At 34.7% G+C, this 23,041-nt stretch overlaps 1 long non-coding RNA gene across 4 annotated transcripts in view; it reads left to right on the top strand.

Annotated features, from left to right (window-relative positions):
* LOC106537873 (uncharacterized) overlaps nt 1-23,041 on the top strand; it is a 191,634-nt gene that overhangs the window by 151,256 nt on the left and 17,337 nt on the right. For all 4 annotated transcript variants that reach the window (XR_015695621.1, XR_015695619.1, XR_015695618.1 and 1 more), the window contains 3 exons: nt 11,059-11,290; nt 14,630-14,815; nt 20,162-20,227. This is a non-coding gene — a long non-coding RNA (uncharacterized LOC106537873). The remainder of the gene's footprint in view (nt 1-11,058; nt 11,291-14,629; nt 14,816-20,161; nt 20,228-23,041) is intronic.

The following is a 23,041-nucleotide window of genomic DNA, read 5'->3' as shown; positions in this document are numbered from 1 at the left end:
AAACAATTTTTAAAAGTGAACTTTATTTTTTAAACAACTCAAACCAATCTAAACTCACTTAGTTAAATTAACGGAATTAAAATGTACTTTGTATAAGAGCCCTAGTGCTGCAGAAGTTAGAATGCAATACTGCAGGCTAACTCTGCCCCACAGCCTGCAGTTTGATCCTGATGAGCCCCAGGTTGACTCAGCCTTCCATCCTTCCGAGGTCAGTAAATGTGAACCCAGATTGTTGCAGGCAATAGGCTGACTCTTTAAACAACCCAAAAAGTCTGTAAAGCACAGTGGGGCAGTATGTAAGTCTAAGTGCTATTGCTATTGCTATAATTTGATCTACTCATTAAATAAACATATTTAGTATATTAAATTTGAAAGTTGTTAATTTTGATATAATATATAAACTCAATTAAAGTTCCAATGTAATTGGAGTTATAAAATATAATACTGATATTCAAATGCTGAATCTAGAACTATTTACCTTTCAGTCAAGGAATATATAGTGTAAAAATACCTGTTCAATACCTCTTGTAAACCAATAAACCCAGTTTTGCAAAACAGCAGAAGTCTAAAATTACCTTTTCAGTTATCAGTAGAATTTAAATGCATGGTTAATAGCCTTGGCTAAAAAACTTAACTACAAAAAATGGGTGTTGAAAATCCTACTACATGAAGATTAGGAAGGAAGGAGGGAAGGTTGGTTTCTGATGCTCTGCCGGTTTCTAGTACTTTTTTGTCCACCTATGATCATTCTGTTTCTCTGTTTAGGTAAATAAATATCTCTGAAATGATGACCAAACGTGGCATAGGTTGTCTAGTTCAGGGCTCTCCAACCTTGGCAACTTTAAGACTTGTGGACTTCAACTCCCAGAATTCCTCAGCCAGCTTTGAAGTCCACAAGTCATAAAGTTGCCAAGGTTGGAGATCCCTGGTCAAGTTGACTATAAAATCTGACATTCTTCAAAGGCACTAGAATTATTGAGTTAAAAGATCAACAGATACTAATATTTTAATACACTGAACTTCTTATTCCTTTTTACATAACATCCTGGTAATACTTCAGTACTGATAGATTACAATTCCTATGTCCAAATACTTAGTGTATTCATATGATATACTATATCTCTATTACAATAAGCATTCATGACCAGTCTCTGGTAATGCAGTGGGAAAATATACGTATTAGTAGCATAAATTGTTTAATTGGCATCACCCCCCCCCCATTTCAAAATCATGCTTATTAGTTGCACAGATTTTTCTTGTTGGATGTAGTCTTCCTAATTTTGAAGTTCTACTAATTAAGCTATATTAATATGGCCATTTTCCTGCAGATTGAATACATTGTAGATTGTACAATGGAACTGTCAAAGAAGGCAAGTCTAAGAAATTGCAATTTGGGTGCATCGTGGAATCCTACAAAAGTATTAAAAGGAGATGACATTTGAGAAGGAGCTAGGTTTCTTGCATCTTGAGTTATAAAGCAGAATTGGAAAATTAAGCAGCCAATTGAAGCCCATTCTTTCCAAATGCAACCTACACGTCTGTGGGTGTTAATTTATTCTGAAATTACAAAACTCAATTCAACAAAGTAATAAAAAGCAGCTTCATTATATCACTAGTAGAAACTTTTTTTAAAAAAAGTCATAGAAGTAGCACTGTATATTTTAAATGATGTATTAATTTATTTTAATATTGTAAATAATATCAAGTAGCTTTGCCCCTAGTGAATGAAACATCTTCTAACATCCTATACTTTGGTCTTTCCCAGAAGATTCTTTTCTGGCAAGTCTTTGAAATATTCTCATTGGGAAGAAAATAAAATACAGTTACTCTTTTATCCAATTTATAGCAATTGTTGGAAATAATGTAAGTGGATTTTTCAGCATATTGCTGTTTTTTACTTCGTGCTTACCTGAAATATTTTCAGAATGGTTCACATACGATCAGTATAACCAAGGCAGTCATTTTTTACCTGTATAAAAGGAGAAAAAGTTATGTGGTTGAAGAAAATAAAGTGGACACTTATATTTTAACAAGTTCAAAATGAAGAATGTGATGTTATGTCTGGCTATCTAAGAAGGCATCTCAATACAGACCTTCACTCAGGGTATTGTTACTCTTTTTTTTTAACTATATCATATTTTTTCTCATGACTGTTCAGAGTCCAAACTTCAATGTATGAATTGAATTGTGCAACATGTTGATCAAAGATCTAGTGTCAACCAAGCAATATATTAAACTTGGTTAATTTTAATCATGCATTGGCCTTTTTATAGTTTAATATTATATTTATAGTTGAATATGTTATTTGCCAACCCATTGGGCTAATTTATGATTCACAAAGTTGTAAAAAATCTCAAAATGAGTTCAGATAGCAACTGAGTTAAGTGTTTTGGGTAAACAAATCAATGTATTGATTCCTAAATTTTGTTTTGAACCTAATTTTTTTTGATGATGTGTTTTAATGGGTGCTGTACTGTTTTATTTCTCATGATAAAATTAGCATGTGTGATGTTTTTTTTTTCTGCCTTCACAATTTTAAAGGGGTGGAATATAAATTATAATAGAGATGTAGGAAAAGAAAGCCCTATCAATTATCAGGGTTCATTTCCCTTCTTTATTCTATTCCATAAGACCAAAGTTAAAAATGCATATATTAGATTTCATCCAACCATATCTCCAGATTTGGAATTAAAATTTCAAGATACAGCTGGAAGGCATCCCGACCAGAAAAACTGAAAGATACGATAGCATAAGAATAGAACAAACAACTGGAGACCAACTGAAACCCACAATTCTTTCTGCAGCAAAGAGTCCTTCACTCTTATAGGGGCTGGTGGTTTCATATTAAAATTTAGAGAGAAGTAAGGCCACACTTGAAATACTGCATTCAGTTCTGGTCGCCATGATGTAAAAAAGATGTTGAGATTCTCTAGAAAGAGTGCAGAGAAAAGCAACAAAGATGATTAGGGGACTGGAGGCTAAAACATATAAAACATTGCAAGAACCGGGTATGTTCTAGTTTAATGAAAAGAAGGACTTGGGGAGACATGATAGCAGTGTTCCAATATCTCAGGGGTTGCCACAAAGAAGAAGAAGTCAAACTATTCTCCAAAGCACCTCAGGGTAGAACAAGAAGCAATGGGTGGAAACTAATCAAGGAGAGAAGCAACTTAGAACTAAGGAGAAAATTCCTGGCAGTTAGAACAATTAATTAGTGGAACAACTTGCCTCTAGAAGTTGTGAATGCTCCAACACTGGAAGTTTTTAAGAAGATGTTGGATAACCATTTGTCTGAAGTGGTGTAGTGGTCTAAGCAGGGGGTTGGACTACAAGACCTCCAAGGTCCTTTCCAACTCTGTTATTCTATTCTATTCTAAATTGGCTTTTTATTTCTTTCAAAAGAGATATTTAGTTTTCACTTCCTTCTTCTCCTTTAGAAATGCAAGATATTTTCTTGCACTATGGGATCCAGCTAAGCCCATGCATTGATTCTTCTAAATTTGAAACACTTAAGTCAAAATTACTAAAAAGATTTTTTCAGCTTGCTCAGTGCATCCTTAATCTGGACAGCTCATAGAAGGAAAAAAGATTATAGAGAGGCTTGAATATGGACTAACACTTCAGTTACTAGCTGAGACTGTGGATAAACCTCTGAAGTGTTGTTGGTTGGGTTATTAACAAGTCATGACAAACAATTGTTTACACAAACAATTCTGAACACAGGACCTCAAGCAACAGAGCAGATTTCCAAAACTTTGGAAACTATTAAACCATTATCATCTCAATAGTTATGTATCTTGTTGTTCAATAATCACTACAAGCCTTTCATGTTAATAATATTTGATATCTTATCATCCTCAATTTTCAATTTCCGAGGATAGTTTCTGGAAGAGATCTTTTATACCAGTTCTTATTATCCTTGAAAATTGATGACACTGTTGATAGTAAAATATCAAAGTTTCCCATAATATTCATCTAGAGGCCATTACCTTGAAAAAAAAATATTGTAGCTAAATACATATTGGATGCTGTCATGGATGCTGTCAAAATGAATGGCAAATTTAGTCATCATGGAACAATTTACTTAGCTACTCTATAACAGTAGAAGATTCATTATAACAATCTTGAGAGTTGAACTCAAGATGTGCACTTTTGCAAAGCATCTTAACACAATATGAACAACTATGGTTAATATTCAATGTCTGTGGAAATCTTCCTTTGTAGGTCTGGCATATCATGCCTCCTTTGGCCTTGGAAAGAATCAGTAGATTATCTGATGACTTGCAAGGCAAGACAATCAAAACAAGCCCCAGGAAAAAATCAAATGGGAAAGGAGAAAAAGAATGCAAAACAAGTTCTTTTTAAATCTTTGTTTCTGAAAAAGCAAGCTGTATTACTATATATAAAGCGAACAAATGTCCCAGGTTCTCACAACAGGAAATTTAAAATTGCTCTCATGCAGGTGAGAAATTCATTTTTGTCCTCTTGTTTCTTTTTTATTTTGGTTCTTTAAAAGCTTAGAATTTTTGGATGTTTGCTTTAATTCATGTTGCTTCTTGACTATCAGTCATGAAAGCTGTTTGATCTAGTTCTTTTGTACTTAATGTATATATAGGAAAGCCTGGATGAGGGTTTTTTGGTTTTGTTTATTTTAGGTGATGGCTGGTAAGGGTATCAAATATATAAATAAAAAGGGCAAGTGAAAAATTCTCAGATTCATAAAAGCTAAGGCAGAGGTTCTTCATTTTGATAGGATTGTAAAAACTCATCTGAAAATGTCAGAATATACCTAAAAACCTTAGACATTCAGTATCCGATATATCATAGGAAGCAGAAAGTGATAAAATATAAGACTTGTAGCATCTTGGAGATTAGATGGAGTGGTCCATCTTTTGTTTGATTTGTCCCTACCTGAACCGGGAGGCCCTCACAACAGTCACTCGTGCCCTTGTGACCTCTAGACTGGACTACTGCAACATGCTCTACATGGGGCAGCCCTTGAAGAGCATTCGGAGACTTCAGCTTGTCCAGAATGCAGCCGCACGAGCGATCGTGGGTGCACCACGGTTCACCCACGTAACACCTATCCGCGAGCTGCACTGGCTGCCTATTGGTCTCCGGATACGCTTCAAGGCGCTAGTCGTCACTTATAAAGCCCTTCATGGTATTGGACCTGGGTACTTGAGAGACCGCCTGCTGCCAATCACCTCCACTAGACTGATTAGATCCCACAGATTAGGCCTCCTCCGAATTCCATCCGCCGGCCAGTGCCGACTGGCGACTACCCGGAGGAGAGCCTTCTCTGTGGCTGCTCCGACCCTCTGGAACGAACTCCCCATGGAGATTCGAACCCTCACCACCCTTAAAACCTGGCTGTTCCGACAGGCCTGGGGCTAAAGAGCTGTTGCCCCCGTCTCGAATGGTATGACTGTTGTGTGTTTTTAAATTATGTATTGTTATGTTTCATCTTTTTATTTTCTGTCTGTACCCCCCTTCCCTGATTTGAATTGTGAGCCGCCCTGAGTCCCCTTCGGGGGAAAAGGGCAGCATATAAATATAATCAAATCAAATCAAATTCTCGTAGTAGCCCAACAAGTGAATCTTGTATTGTTAGAGATTAATGTTTGGACACCACAACTTTATAAAAATCAAGTTGAAGAGATGAGACTCCATATATTTGCTTAGATCCAGTCCGGAAACAAATAGGAAAATCTCTGGAAAGATTCACAAATGTAGTTATATTTCTGAATATGTGATGACTTTGTCTTATTGAATGATCCTATATTGTCTTGCTACATAGTTTTGTCCCTCAACTGGAATGCTCTAACAGCCCTATTGTTCTGTGGCAATAGTGAGGATAGCATGCTATTAATTCTTTTCTCTGATTCCTTGTAAGACAGTTACCTTCTCCTGAAGGAAGCACCATGCGGCAAACATAGATCTGCTTCTGAGTGAGTGTCCCAGTTGGGATACTTATTCTCAAGTAATTACTAGGCTCCTTCCTATTTGTACACATGGATTGCAGATGTACAAAGACATGCTCAAAGACACAGAAGAATAAGAAAAAGCAAACTCAGAATCATTGTGTCCATGTTTTCCCTCACAAATGTTAGGTATATGCAAGCATATTATTATTCAATGTTCATTTTAAGAGGGAGGGCAGGAAGCAACACCACTTGTACATTATAGAAGGGATAAGAAGTGTGAAAGAGCCAAGCATAACAAAATTCTGAAATTAGCTGTATTGGTGGCCCTTGCAGAATGCCCTTAGAGAGAACTTAACATCTTTGGAAAGGAACTTGATTTCCACATTGATCTTTTTATTTACAGTGTCTTGAAGTCTTCCCCATACACATGTCTTTGGCTTGTTAACAAACCTTGTCAGAGGGCAGAAAATCCATTAATCTTTGCACACAAAGTAAGAGCATTTTTTTCCCCTTTCTGTATAGTCTGTTTTGCTTTTCACTGTGAAAAAGCACTTGTGCTATTACCATTTATCACCAGCTCAACTTTTGGTGTAGGAAAACAAAACAAAACAAAACAAATAAACAAATTGTTTGGTTGATTTTTGTTCCTTTATATACATGTACATTTAGGACCTGGCCAACATTAACTCATCTTGGAAACTAAACAGAATTGAGTCTAATGAGATAGACAACCATTTAGAACTTTATTAATATCCTCACTTTGGAGTGGACTTAGAGGTAAAATGTAAACTGGTAAAGCAGTATAATATTGGTATAATATTATTTTAGCACTTGGCCCAGTCAATACTTTACTTGCTATATTTTGTATTACTTAGTTTTCTAAGATATTCCTGTATAAGTCATAACATGTGGAATGAAGAAAGCATAATTTTTGTTCCCATCTCTTCCCTTTTCAAAATACAACAATCTTTTCCCCAGTGAATTTGTTTTAAACAATTCCAGATTGTTGTCATTAATCATTAATCATGCACTTGTAGCATCCATATCATTTTTTATTATAAAAAGCTAGTGGGGGTGAATTAAATTATGTGGACTAATTAAAACAGAAAAGATAAGTAAAAAATTATGACTTCTTTAAAAAAAACAAAATAAACTGGTAGTGAAAGCATGTTCTGTGGATCTATTCAGTCCCCTGAGCATCCTGACAAATTAGAACATTCCATTGTTCATCTTCTATGGGTTTAGAAGAAGGATAAAGATGGGCAAAGTTAATTGCTCTTCTCCATATCTCTACAGGAGGCGAAAGGGAGGGAAGAGATGTCACATGTGTCATGCAAAGTACACAAATTATTTAATTTCCATCAATTATGCAATTACATGGCACACAGCATTATTGTGGTTTCTACTGAACAACTATGTCATGTGTTGAATTTTCATGGTATAAGAATAACTGTTTGTTATTCAACTAAGGATTCAATGAAAATAACTAGCTTAGATTTAAATAATGATTAGATAAATTTTTGGACTATTTGGCTATCAGGATCTACTAGGGTTAACTACTGCTTCTGACTGGCGTGTGGTAGGCCACTGTGAGAATGGACAATTTTTTTTCTGGTGTATTTTTTTCATTAAAGCCTAAGGTAGCTTTTTCTTCTTCTTAAATACAGCTGCTTCTTTCCGTGTGTCTCATGTATGCTATCTAAAGTATAATATGTTCTTAGTCTTCCTGTGTGGGATTTCACTGTTTGGAAGTGAAAAATGAACATAAGAAATGCACACTGGCAAATTAGTGGTTTAACATTCACCATCTGTGTCTCACTTTTGTAAATGTGGATTCAGACACCCGGGCTCTGTTAGCTGATAACTCAGTTGGTGAAAAAGACCTATCTGGCTGTTGCCCAAATTCAGATAGCTGATAAGATGAGCTGAAAGAAACAAGAATAATATTAACGCATGACAAGGATGCTATTTCTACAAGAAACCCTTTCTTAGTGCAAATCATTATCTATTTATATAATGATATTAGAGCATCAACACTGAAACTGCAGGAATCCACATGCACAGAATAAATTGTTCGGCATTAGATGAATTCATAGAAAAGAGGTGATTTGTACCTGACTCTCACATGATAGGGCTTCTTTCCCCTTCTCATTAATAATTTTTAAGACTATGATCTAGCAACAGTATTGGAAGATGAGTCTTCAGTCCAATCTTTCTGCAGTTTTCAAAACATAAATTAGCTATTGATGCTGCCACTAGATTTACAGTGGGAAAAACTTTGTCAGACTGACAACTATTAGCAATATTAATCAATACCCATGGTGCAGCATTCTTTCTTAACTGGAATAAGAAAAAAAATGAATTACATGGAGTAGATATTATCTGACTCTTCATCTGCCAGAATATCTGCAAAGTACTCAGAGCACTTGTGCTGTAATAACCTTCTCTGGAAGCAGCCTCAATCAAATAGTTTGTCTTCTGTCTGTATCCACATTTAGTCTGAGGAAATAACACCGGGAAAAGGGTTAAGCACTTTCTTCACTAATACCTTTGATTTACTTGAGGGTGGGGGGTGGGGAAACCCCTTGCAATTACAAATTGTGTCTATCACATGTGCTTTAACTCCTGCCTTTTGGGGGAGGCGGAGACAATACACTGTTAAAAGCAAGCCAGATTCTTCAGGGTCATTTTCTACTCTAAACCAAAACTCTACATGGCTAAAGTGAAACTTGCAGAGAAGCATATATTTGTAGAATCTACTTCAGCAGGGTTCAACTTCTGAGATTGTATTAACATTATTCTCTGAGGATATAAAAGGTAAAGGTTCCCCTTGCACATATGTGCTAGTCATTCCCACTCTAGGGGGCGGTGCTCATCTCTGTTTCAAAGCCGAAAGAGCCAGCGCTGTCCAAAGATGTCTCCGTGGTCATGTGGCCAGCATGACTAAATGCCAAAGATGCATGAAACATTGTTAACTTTCGCACCAAAGGTGGTTCCTATTTTTCTACTTGCATGTTTACGTGCTTTCAAACTGCTAGGTTTGCAGAAGCTGGGACATCTAACTGGAGCTCACTGGATTATGCGGCACTAGGGATTCGAACCACTGAACTGCCAATCTTTCTGATTGACAAGCTCAGCATCTTAGCCACTGAGCCACCACATCTCTTTTGTCTGAGGATATAATAGAAGTTAATTGCAATCTTACTATAGATGCTAAAAAAATATTTGAAAAAAAATGTAAAAAGGCATTATAGTGCTTCTCGAGTGGAGTCTTGCGCACCAGATATGACAGGTTTGAAATCCTGACACCAGAAATACATGATCACAAAACAAGTTACTGAGATAGAAAAATCTAGTGAAGCACTATACCTAAATGCAAGAACTTCTGCCAGAAATAGAATGTGGGTTGTCCTCATCTAGAATGGCAGATGCCACAGCTGGAAATAGACTTTGCAGGTGCCAAGAAACTTTGTAGTAAGGAAGATCAAGCATGTCCCGACAATGAGAAAAATGTGCAAAACAGAAATCACTTTTAAAATGCAAGCAAATGTATAAGAAGCCTGGATCTGCACCATTTAATGTATCAATATTCTTTCTGTTTCTATCCCTGCATGTGTGTGAATTCTAAAAGCAAAAAGAAAACAAAAATGTGTGCTATCTAATAACTTAGGATGTATGTGTTTACAATCAGGTATCCATCTTTCCTTTAACCCCCCCCCCCTCAAAATTGCAAAAAATAATAATATGTGAAGCAGGTGGTGGAAGCTTAGGAGCCATTCTATACGTTTCCATTTTGTTAAAGCAGCTCTTCTAACAGTGGTTAAACAAGATAAATCTAGACTACCATGACAAAACCTGTATTTTCTGACTGTCTGCAGGCAGACCTCCCTATTTTACAGAAGATTTTCATGCAGAAATGCATCTTTTATACCCCCATGTAAAAATGCACAGATACACATACTGCACAGATACACATAGACACACAGACACACCCAAGTACAAAACAGTTATATTTTTAAAAATATAACTGACCTATTTGGTTTTTTTTAAAAAAAATCACTGATGATGAAAAGGGAAATGAAATCTTGTCAGCACATTATATGCTGTCCAATCTTTGCACACCTGAAATAATATGTTAGCACAAATAATTATTGTCAAGTTAACTTTACATCTAGACATATCTGCAGGTTTTAAACTGTCTATTGCAATTTTACATTCTCAATGAAAAATGTTTAATATATGAACCAAAAACAGTGCAGCACGAATAATTAAAGGCTTAAGTTAAATACATAGACAGTCATTTAAATTTAGATCTGCAATAACATTTACTATTATTCTCCAAGGCTTTCAGTGTGCTTGACAGAAACAAAGTACTCTGGGATTAATTTCAAGAAATGGTGCCAACTGTGTGCAATTTGCTGTAATTAAGACATGAAAGAGTACTAAATATTCAGATTAAAAGAAGCATGATGGAGCATGATAGAGAATCAAGGTGTGGCACTAAGCCAATGTAGCACAGATGCTTGTGAATTTTCTCTTCTGGGTGATATGAAAATTCTTTTTTTATGAACGTTTCAATCCCTCAGAACTGTTTATTCATTTGCATTTCAATATTCTCAAATAAACTGAATATTCAGAAGTTAAAGATGCTTTAAAATGGCAGTGCTGATATATAAGCATAATAAGAACAGCTAGTTTAAGAACAACGAAATTCTGAAATCCTATACTTTGCATCTTGTAACAATTTCAATGCAGGGATACTTCTTTATAATAAAAACATTTTAATTGGGGAGATAATAGGATGATAGAAGTTTGTCTTACTTCCAGCTGCTGGGAGTCTCTTTTTTCAAATTCAGTTACTTTCTTAATAGCTGGATATGTGTTGCGGAAGGTTACAGAAAGTGCATTAATCATTCATTGCAAAAATTTCCTTTCACAAACTTTGGGGTAGGGGCTAATATAAAGAATGTAGAACTTTTGATCATATAGAACAAGTCAGAACATGACCTTTTTGTTAATGAGAAAAGGTATACATTTTTTATCCTGCTGATGGAAAAAGCAGGCTGCAAATTGAAAGAAAAATTTCCTTATAAACAGTATAGATATTCTTGGAATGTTTTTGTTTTCACAGGCAATATGCAATCGAATTGAGCTTTCGAGCGCCCCAGCTCTTTTGCAGGCAATAGACAATATCAAAGCTAAAATGTGTGAGGTGGAGGTCTTTAACAATATGGATAGGAAGCTGAAAATATTCAGAGAGAGAAAGAGAGAACAGGAGACAAAATGCCGTCCGATTTGGAACTGAGATTCAGCAGGTAATACTGAACTGCAAGATGTACAGGAGAGCAATGCAAAAAGACAAGGTAATAACATATGAAAATAGTAATATTACTGCACTGTGAATTTGGCACTGCGTAATAGAATAGAAATATCAATCATATGGACAAAAGATTGCTGTAATCAAATGAACACAAAAGGTTCCCTGTCTGGCTTTAGGGGGAATTTAGAGCTGGAGAAAGCAGCTTTATCAAATAGAAATAAACACAACTGTGTTCCTTTGTTTCTGCACGCCATTGGATAGTGTGAAAAAATATATATTGGGAGGGGAGGCATTTCAGCTTACAGAGCTTTGCACATTTGCTTATTACAGAATTTATAAATCAAATAAAATGTGTGCAGACACATATTTATCAAACATATGATGTTTAGCATGTGTGATGGTTAAAATTGCCTTTATGTTACTCAACTGTCAGTATCGAAAGGTGGTAGCTCAGAAACTGATGGCTTGAATCCTTTTGAAGACAAAGAGCTGTTCTCACATGCATGGTAACCACACAGATTCAGAGGACAAACAGATTTTCCCATTTTGTTTTGTCAAGCATTCAAAGAGTCACTCAGGCACAGCCAATAATTTCCTTCCGATAGGTTTTGCCTGAGATGTAAAGGCCCAGCATCTGGATTCTATGTTAAGAGGTGTTTTTCAGGAAATAGTCAATATTGAAAGGACATGGCCTCATTATCATCCTTTAGCATAACAGATCCTCCCCTACAGTAAAGTTTTGAAAGATATGATTTTTAGCAAATAAAATATTAATGAAGTCATTTGGAACATAATGGACAGCTTGTGTCAAACCCTTAATTTTCTCTTCCACTATTCACAACATTGCTAGACACATGTTTCTGGATAAAACCCCCTAGAGGTTTGCTGCAAATTCTTTTTCAATACAACCAGATCATTGCAGATAATTGTATTACACAGGGTATTGATCCAAAATCGTTGTGCACCGGAAACATCTGAAAAAACATGATTATAGCTTTCTGTTTATTGTTTGTACATCATATAAGCAGGCTTTTGTGTGAATCACCTGTAAGAAAGGCAAGGTGGAAACATCAGAGAAATTACCTCTTTACAAGAATCTATTGATCACTTTAAATCAAAGAAGTATGTTTGACATAAGATTACCTGCCAGTTTGAACATTAGGTACACTATGTTATAGCCTGAGGCAGTTGTAAGTCTGACAAAGGGATTGTAAATAAAGCATGCAGCTGCTCGTGCCTCTGGCTTGGGATCAGCAGAGGCTCAAGTCCAAGGCATAGGTAAACTTAAAATAATTTAACCCTTTTCAACCAGCACACTATGAATTAGAAGACATTCTTCAGAGAATTGGGAACATAAATAGGCTTTATAGGTAGGAAAGGGCAAGTTCCCTAGAAAATGTACAAACCTTGATATTTATATCCATGGGTTTGTTCTGTAAAGGGGGAAAAAATAGCAGGCAGTACTTCAAATTAGCTTTATCTCAGACCAGCAAGTCAGAATTCGCTACTTTTAAGAAATGGAATTGTTTGTAAAGCCACCTGCATATGGGAGTTATAAAGATTAGCGGCAGTGTTCCTGCATTTATAATTTTAATTACTTGAACAGTTACATTTTGCCACCCCACCTCACCCTCCCAAAAGGCCATCTTCAAACTAGCCTGAAATATGTAAATACAATATTTTATGACATGGAATAGTCCTAATGCCAAGACCAGAGTTTCAGGATAAACAAGAAATCATTTAGTTTTTTTCAAGCATCTAGCTTTCTTTGTATGAGGGTAGGCATCTGCCTTCTGGTTTGCTTGAATTTTTTTTTATGCTAAAAGAGTTTTCTCCCTTCTTCTTTCCTTCTTGATATTTGTGTTGCATTTTTAAAAAATTAAGAATTGCTGTGAATCTTTCTTCGCAATTTTCTACTGCAGCCTGGAAAACATCAGCTTTCTAATCTAAATACATTGATATTTTCATTAGGACTGCTCTCTAGTGCTGCATTTAATATAATATCACCTCTAAACATATATAATATATTCATTTTAGATGTTTCTTGAATATAATTGTTACAGCATAGAATGCTTTTAGAACTGTATTTTTATTGAAGAGGAAACCCAGGTTTGATTGTTCCAATATTCCTAATTCTTGACTAAATAGTTTAATTTATAGTCAACTCATCAGATGATTACAATTGTTTTATAATATGTAAGATATTTATAAAAAGTAGCACTTTTTTTTTTGCTATGACAATACTGGTTTTATATGATTCCTGTCTCTTTTTTTCCTGAATTAATTGAAGCCTAATTTACACATTATTCTGCCAGAATAAAATAGGATTATTAAAAGGGTAATATTTGATAAACTTTACTATATATAAAATGTGACCTTCTTAATTTTGGCTTTGATGCTTTTTCTACAAGGTGCTTCAGCATTTCCTTTCTGTTTAGGATTTGTATTATTTGCACAACCTTTACTAATAGGCTTCACTTTTGAAAATAAACCATTCTTCATTGATGCATGTTTATTCTGAAATGTAATTCTGTACCTCATTAAACTTGAACTACATAACTCAATAAACATTTGTATATCTGAGGCTGTATTTTTTTTTTAAAAAAAGCTTTTTTGTAAAAATAACAGCATCAACACCAAACCAGTCATCTGTATATCTCTGCTAAGGGACAAACATTTAAATATACACCTATGTATGTATATATTTCTTAAAATGTGGTCAACAAAAGAACAAAGGAAAAATGTCTTTGTCTTAAATTGCTTATTTTTTTCTGAGATAGCTTGAAACACACAGCTCCAGATTCTTTGCTCTAATGAAAGAGTGCCATCTATTGGATGACCTTGGAAGAGAATTTGTTTACACTATGGGGTACTCTACATAATGGGGAGGGGGGGGAATAGTGACCCAGAAGTTTCCAGTTTCTGCCTTAATTATTTACAAGGCATAGAATGCAAACATAGAAAGGTATTTTTTGAAATCAAACAAATCATGTCTGCTTTAAAGAAATATGAATCCAGAAATTGTATGTTTGCATGGAAAATGAATTTGGAAGCAGTCAGCTACTTTTAAACTATTAAAGCTAAAATCCTACAAATATTTACCTGATAATTACTATCCCTGAATTTAATTGAATTTCTTGATTCAAACAAGAGTATGACTGGTATATCAATTTTAAAATAAAAATTTGGGCTTCTAAAAATCATTTTAAAATATGTTATGTCTGTTAATAACTGGAAAACATAATGGGTTTACTTAAACCTATGAAATATAAATTTAGATCCAGTTTCATTGAATTAACTATGATTAAACAAAGAAATAAACAAACAAAAAAGCCTATCATTGGCTTCTTTGGAAACTGCCTTGCTTTTTATTATCTTCCAGCCCAAGAATTTGCCAGCCTGGATGAAAAACTTCTAATGGAATCCAGCTTGAAAGCAAGTCAAGGGCAGCTAAGCAAGCAGAGAGCAGAGAGAGTTTCCCAGAGCAGTAGGAAATGACAGAGACAGAGAATGCTGAAGCCTCTAAGAAAATGCATTATAGATTCTCACGAAGAATTAGTGATTACAAGTGAGTTGCTGTTTGTTTTGATGTTACAAAAAGACTTGCAGACTAGCCAGAAGTCAGCATTAATTCTTTTAGTTCTGTGTTTAGGTTTTGTTTTGATCAGGTGATGTGTTTTGTTAATGCAATTGACTAATATATTGATTAAATGTAAGTAACTGATACTCCATTCAAAAAGAGCTTTCCATTTTTTTCCTACCCAACTGGATATTAACTAGCAGCCGTTTGATATTTCTCCCCACCTCTAGAAAATGTGAAAATCTGGTGTGGAGGGGAAATAGTGTTTTTTATTGTCTGTGTGCCAATGGCATTCTCATCATCTTCTTTCTTTTGGGGTCTGAAGGTTACATATGGCTCCTATTCTCTGTCTTTTTTCGTTCAAGAAGCTGCCTCAAAGCAAGACGCTCCCAAATTAAAGCAAACTTAAGAGTTCGAGCTTCTAGTCAGAATAACGAGTAACATATGAAGTTGCTAAAATGAACTCAATTTCTACGTCTTCATTTTTTTCTTTAAGAAAACTTTAAACTTTTAGACTTTTAAACATTTGTAAATGTTTATGAAAAAAGCTATGTTTATGATTCAGGATGCAGTTTTTATATGACTTATGAAAGGTATGCATTTCAGCAGAATGTGTTTCTCTCTTCTACATTCTAACATTAAATACTCTGAATAATGCATTCTTTTGGTCAAGCTTGTTATATTGTGCCTCCAGTTTAAGCAGCTCAAGGATTGTTTGCATTCTTATAAAGCAAATGTGATCTGCGAAAGTTCTAAGATACCACTGATACTTTGATGACAACAAAGTTTACTAATCTAAAACTTGTGGTAAGAAGTGAAATATTTCCCTAGGATAAACACCTCTGATTACACTGGATCAAGTCACAATAGTATTAAAGTTATTGCACAGAATGTATCAGGTAAGGCCATCAAATATCCTTAGGATCCCAGTTGTATGCCCCCATATTTGATTGAAACAGTTTCATTCATTGAAATTATAAAATGCCAAGCAAACTGATTCATTTACCTGGAACCTCAAAGAACAAGCTAATCATAGCAAAATAGGTTCCCAAGCAGGACGTTTTGATAGTAATATAAATAGTACTGGCATATAACCAAGAATCTATCATCAGGCAGAAAAAAAAGCATAAAATAAAACATAAACAAGTTTTTAAAAAGGAAAATAAATTATTTAACCATACTTCCATCACTTAAAATTGTAAATATAATGGTAAGATTGCATTTATATAAACTAGAACCTATGAGATACAAGGATGAATACAGGCTGTCCCTAGGATTCTCCCAAGATGACTGTGAGAAGGACTAAGACATGTTTATAATGTAATATATAAATTGTAGAAAATAGACAAAAACTGTTAAATTCTCTCTCTCATAGACACCAATACTCACAAATATTACCATTTTGTGTCCTTTCACCCCCATATCAGGGAATAGCAAAAAAGTCGGGACAACATTCACATGAACAGCACCTGTTGTTACAAGCTTTCTGGAAAAAATCATTTGGCAGGGTATTTCAGAGGGTGCAAGCCACTATATAAAAAGCTCTATTTAGTTAACTTCACAAGGCTGATAGATACAGATTATGCATGATCAATCTTTCAGTGACTGGGAGCTGTTTGTAATGCTGTGAGGGAAACAGTTTGTAATGCTGTGAAGGAAAGAACAAAAGTTTAAGATTCTATCCTATAAAATTACTGGAGCAAGAACTTTCTAAGTTTTTACTTTTTTCCATGAAGCACTATCCTTTTTCTTTTCTTGTGTTAAACTACTAATAACTACTGCTTATTATTTTTATTTTCTTCATCAAACAGCATTGCTGATTTAGAATAACTGTGTTGCCAAAAGTTGGTAGTGTGGGCTAATGGATGCATGGAAGACAATAAAATATGTGAAGTGTTATGTGAAGTCCTAGGGCTGCAGTTTGTCCAGCCAGTAGGAATTGCTGAAAGGATAGATGGAGACATAAGGAGGACCAAATAAGAATGAATTCCCAAGCACATGGAGGTGGTTGAGTTATTTTGTGTCCTAAAAGTCTCCCTGACAAAAGTCTTTGTCGCAATAGATCTTGAATGAGACTCCTCATATAAATATAAAGTGAAATTAAGGCATCATATCTTCATAATGTCATAATTTGGAAAATAGTGCTGTTTTTGACAGTAATGAAACAGAACTGTTATCTTCATTATAGAGAATAAAATTTAGGGATAGTTGCATATTTCTGGAGAAGTATCCAACAGTATTTCACATCATTTTGCATAAACATTTCAATTTGGTACTGCTATACAAGTTATGTTATAGTTCCTTTTTGCAACATTTTCAGTCCCTTTATGAGGATTGTGCTTTATTTGTGAAACAAAAGTTAAGAGGAGAGCAAGACGTCTTAAACATGATTACTAAAGCTGCATAATGCAGGTTAGTATAATGAGCAAGCAGTAAAAACGACTTTTAGATTTTTAAGAACAATGAATAATTGTGTTATGTAAGGTAGAAATATGGTCAAAACCACATGTAGTTAAGAAGGTGCTTTTAATATTGAACCATGATAGTCAAAACAATTTTGAAATAAAATATCTAAAAGATTATTAAATATTAGCTAGCATGTTACATGTTTATTTTATAAATTTGCAAGCATTCTCTTCAGATAGAATTGTAGTGGTACCTCGATACTTATTGTTAATTGGTTCCAGGAGACACAATGAGTACTAAAAATGATGAGTATGAAACAGTTTTTTCCCAAAAGGAATAATGTAGTGAGTCATAAGGAAGTACCAAACAAATGATGAGTACCGGGACAAAATTTTCATGTCAAAATACATTGAGTACCAAATTCAATGAGTTTGAAAGCAATTGAGTACCAAAGTACCGCTCTATTAATGTAACATTTTAACTCTGCAAAGACTTTATAAATGGCTACATTGCTATTACTATTAGTCTTCTCATCATTCCTATCATCCATCTCTTCCCACTTATGACTGCAGGACTGTAACTTTGTTACTTGTATATTTACGATTTATATTGATATTGATTGTTTCCTGATTGCTTATTTGTATCCTATGACCATCATTAAGTGTTGTATCTTATGATTCTTGACGAATGTATCTTGTTTTATGGACACTGAGAGGATGTGCACCAAAAACAAATTCCTTGTGTGTCCAATCACACTTGGCCAATAAAGAGTTCTATTCTATTTTATTCTATTCTATATTCTTTTATTAGTAATATTAATGTGGCAGATTACCATAATTAAAATTAAAAATAGATAAAGTTTCCAAGGTACCCGATAAATTAGCTGATAAGCTGGCCATTAAAACTATTTTCCTAAAAGCTGAAAAGAATTTTAAACTTGCCACACATTTTTGTTAGATGCTGATTCATGTTAAATTTCATTTGAATTGACAGGGAACTATACTTCTACCCAGATGGAAAATCATTTCTCTATTTCACCTGGCCACAAAGCAAAAATGTGTACTATCGTATCTCTATCCCATGTTTATGTGCAATTGCAATGGCTGTGATAACATTGGCTTCACTACTTGATTGATTGCTACAAAATAGAAATGCACAAGGATTTTGTTTGATCTGAACTTCGAAGCAAACCAACCTGGTTTACACTTCTGAGACTAATACAAAGATTAGGATGTTGTTCTCCTTGGATTTTTACACTTTTTCAAATATTCTGATATGCTACCAAGGTAAAACAAACAGCAAAACATGCATAAAAAGACATATTTAGAATAAAACATTTGCCTGCACTTCAAGATAAAATTGCATATCAAGTTTAAATGCAAATATTGTGAAAGCATATTTTTTAAAAACCAACAACAACACAGTTGCGTGTTGAAACAAGATGGAGCAGGTTTATAAATAAACAACGGGGAAGTGACAGAGACTGCAAATAGGCTGGTCCCTCTATCTCCTAAAGAGGACCAGCTGACCACATTAACACAGTGAGATGATAAACAGATGCAACTACCAAATGGACAGTGACAGCGGTGGGTTCCGGATTCTTTTACTGCCAGTTTGCTCAGGGACGTGCTTCAGGCGCACACATGCCCAGAAGTAAAAAAATGCTTCTGTGCATGCACAGAAGCAAAAAACAAGATGGCGGTGTCTACGGCACCAGTGATAGAACCGGTTTGGGCGCGTGCACAGCTGAGTTACTACCTATTTGGCTGAACCAGGAGGAATCCACCTCTGGACAGTGATAATATTTCTAGCAAGATTGGAACCCCTTAAATGAGAAACAATTCCATAATAAACGATTAAGAGTGGAAACAGTTTCTCACTCTTGAGGAGCAAAATTCAAAAATAGGCTAGAGAAGCTAGGAGGTAAAGGAAAAAATAGAGATGTTCCTTGTGTATATCTGTATGATACTCCAGCAGGACCTAATACAGTAGGTTTGGGGCTGTAGTAGCAATATTGAAGCAATCATTCTCCTAAGGCAGGAGAACACAAAGAGAAGTCTGTCAGCGTGGTAAACATTGCTAAAAGGTTGAAAAAATGTGCAGATGTAGGGAAGTTAAAACTTCAGGAAATGAAGGAATGAAAAATGTAGGTTGATAATCAGATAGCTCTATGGCCTTTTTTCAGTTGTTCAGGATTTCAAAACTGGGACATGTTTGCACATGTACAAAATAAAATGTGAAGTTATCTCCTCCATGATTACCTCATTATGGCTGTCTAATATGAGTACAAATAGTATTGGAAGAAAAAGTCAAGGAAACACAAATGAAAGCAAGAATAATCCAGAATTTAGCAGCTGCACAAAGTTCAGAGGCTTTAAGATATTTAATTTGCCACTTTTTCTGATGAACTACACCGAAAATTTGAAGTGCAGGGAGTGCAGAGGAAGGAAGCCAGGCTACAACAACCCACGATGTAAGCCTGTTACACTTGAAAGATTTGTTCAGAATGTCCAGTGGGAACCTGGAAATCGTAATAATTTGTAGTATCGATTGTGTGAAGCTATGCAGCTGGGGCCTCTAGTGAATAGACAGGAATAGACATTTTATTGATTAACTTTTACAGTCATATTTTCAAGACTCTACTGCAACATAATTTTCACTACCCAGCTTTGTCCTGCTGCATCATGAAACTTGGATTATTCTCTCTTAACATTTACCCACTTGAGGAAAACTGTATGGACTTGTCTGTTTCAGGGCTGGTCAGAGAGTGATGCATTCATTTGGTGCTGAATGCCTCCTGCTTCGTTGTGCTAGTCACCGCATTTTACAGGGACAATCAGAAAAGGAAAATATCATTCTGAAATACCAGATATACAGAATTTAATTACATCTTCTAACTTTTTTGTCTTAATTTATTGTTTTCCCCAGAAAACAGATATTTTTGAAGACAAGAAATTCAAGTATCAAGTATTTTTTTGGAATATATAACAACAGGTATGGTTGGTTTAAGAGTTGTTTTATATGCCACATTTTGCCTGTTTAATTTTCAGTGAATTCACAGAGAGAGACATTTTGGTGTTACATTGTCAGTTCTTTGGTTTGTTTAAATATTCACGATTTCACTCCACACCCTTTTTAAGAAATAAATAAATTGTGATTTCCTGTACCACAATTAAGAACTTACAGCTGTTATATGTTATAGCTATGGCAGAGTAACCAGAGTTTAACTAAAATGAGGTAATCGGAGTTTAACTAAAACTAAAAGCTAAACCAGGTTTAACATTGGAACTATTATGGCAAGGAAGAATTTTGCTCTGATGGTTATATTGAAATCCCTCATCTTTTATTGAATCAGTAAGTAGCAGGGGTTAGGGTTCTTTTTTTGGGGGGGGTTGTTTTCTGGTTACATTGAGCATCATCTCTTCTCACAGTGTCTTAAATCTTTACATTAGTAAACATTATAATAAACTTAGAGAATCTGACTCTTCTATATGAACTTTCTAATTTTTTGTTTATTTATTGATGGCATTTAGCCCATCCCTAGCTTAAAAATAAACACATATGAACTGTGATAAATGTAAATCTGACAACTCCCATTCACAGGCTTGCATATCACAGAAAGGAAAAGGAGACTGACGGAAGGGAAAAAAGCAAATTCAGACATCAATTTTAGCAGTTCTTATCATGTCCAGATGGAATGAAAAGAATGGCTCTCTGCCAAATCCTGTCTTGTAATATCCCAAATTCTAACATTGTTAAGAATGTGAATATCTGCTAAAATTATGTACGGCAAATAATAATATTTATTTTAAAACAATCTCATGATGCAAATGGACATTATCTCTAATAAATGTACACTGAGGGCAATTAATAGTCTGCAAATTAAAACATACCTATAAAGAATTGAATCTCGGGCTTAGCTGAACTAGAGTGATTTCCTGCAGGGGCATCTGAAGCCGTCCCAAAGTGCAAGTTAAATTAATTTCAGGCAGCTTTTGTCATCAGTTAGGTTACAAAATGCTGATATGGAGGCACTTGTCAACAACATAAGTCTTTGAAATAGAACTGTCTTAATTGCAATGATGACAGAACAATGTTTTCTAAAGTCATATACATAAATGTTTGCATTTCTACATTTCCATCACCAACATTTCACTTTAGCATCTGCTCCCATTATATTTCACTTACTATGAGAATTACATCATGTGGTTACATCAATTAGATTACATCATGCACAATATACTTGGCTAAATATGCCTTTGAATTAACTTAATATGGAAAAATGCTTTTATTTTAAATTTGGATAAAGCTTGAAGATTAAATATTAGTACTATAATATCATAAGAATAAAAGAAATGTCTGGATGAGACCATAATAAATTTATTGCTATGGCTGACCAGATGAACCATGCTGATCCCTGCATCTGGCTTTCTCAAGAATATTGAGTCTGAACATGAAGGTTTAATTTAGCTACCATACTAATAGCCATTAAAAGGCTTATCTGCATTATTTGTCTAATCCATTAAAAGTTTGAAGCTACATAAGAGCTAAGTAAAAAAAATTCTTTGAACTAATCAAACCTAAAAGAATTAAATCAATGTAGGTGTAACTCATAGTATAAATAAACAAATGTAAATTAGAAAGTAGAGGACGGAATCTACCCCACTGTACCTCTACAATAAAATTGTTGAACAAAATAAAGAAACCAATCCCACCAATGAGAATAAATGAGGGGGAAAATCTAATTTAACCTACCTATCCTCCATCATAAATATGTAATATCATAAAACCTACAGTGACATGGATAACCAAGAAAAGCAATTAATGGATCAGCCATAAAATGGACTCAATTACAGTGATAATGGATGTGCTATTGGAAGATTTGAAGCAGCAGGTTGGATAACATCTACTTACCTTGTCAATAATGATAAGCACTGACTTGATCCATCATCATCATCATCATCATCATCATCATCATCATCATCATCATCAATTCTTAGCAGTTCTCTCCAACATCAAATTCAAAAGCATCCATACTCTTCTTATCCTTTTTCCTTAAAGTCCAAGTTTAGCTTCTATTACAGAAAAATTAATGCCTGCACACTTTTGATCTCTGCAGTATAGATATATCACAACATATGAATATATTTTCCAAAGCTTTCCTTGCTTCTCTGCCAATTGCTATTCTGGAATGTAGTTCCTGATTACTGATGCCTCCATCGTTGATGGTTGATCGTAAAAATCAGAAATTTCCATCACCCTATTAGCTTTATTGTCAGTTGTGGACCTGTGCCAAACTATTAGGTCAGTAGTTTAGTCTTCCCTATACCATTTTTCCATTGTGATCCTTGATTTTCATTACAAGAATTTGCAATTTGTTTGTATGGGATTCCTATAGTTGGCACAACTGAAGTTCTTCTATAATCAATTAAAATATATGTTAATTTATTTTTTGGCATTTTTTTGGCTTTTGCCGTTAATAATCAGCAATAATGTCTCTTGTATTTTGGCCTTTTTAAAACCGACTTTGAACATTTGGCATCTTCTTTTCCATATAGAGCTCTAATCTATGGATAATCCTAATCATTATTTTGATAGGTTGTGAAATTAAGGTACAATAGTTTAAATATGATTAAATACTTTTTTGGTACTGACATGTCAATTGTTCAGTGTGTCAGTCTCCAGGTTTGCTAGTATAGTATGATTAGCCCTTTTAGGGATTCTACCTCTCGTGTCTGCCATATTTCTATAGACATTCCATCAGTTCCTGTAGCCTCCCAGCTTGTAATGATCTCATTTTTATTTTTG

This window comes from Thamnophis sirtalis, unplaced genomic scaffold, assembly GCF_051295495.1.
Source record: "Thamnophis sirtalis isolate CommonGarterSnake01/CBP01778 unplaced genomic scaffold, rThaSir2_p1.2 scaffold_2, whole genome shotgun sequence".
NCBI classification, from domain to species: Eukaryota; Metazoa; Chordata; class Lepidosauria; order Squamata; family Natricidae; genus Thamnophis; species Thamnophis sirtalis.
The sequence above is the reverse complement of the archived record's forward strand: the minus strand, read 5'-3'. Positions and strand labels throughout refer to the sequence as shown.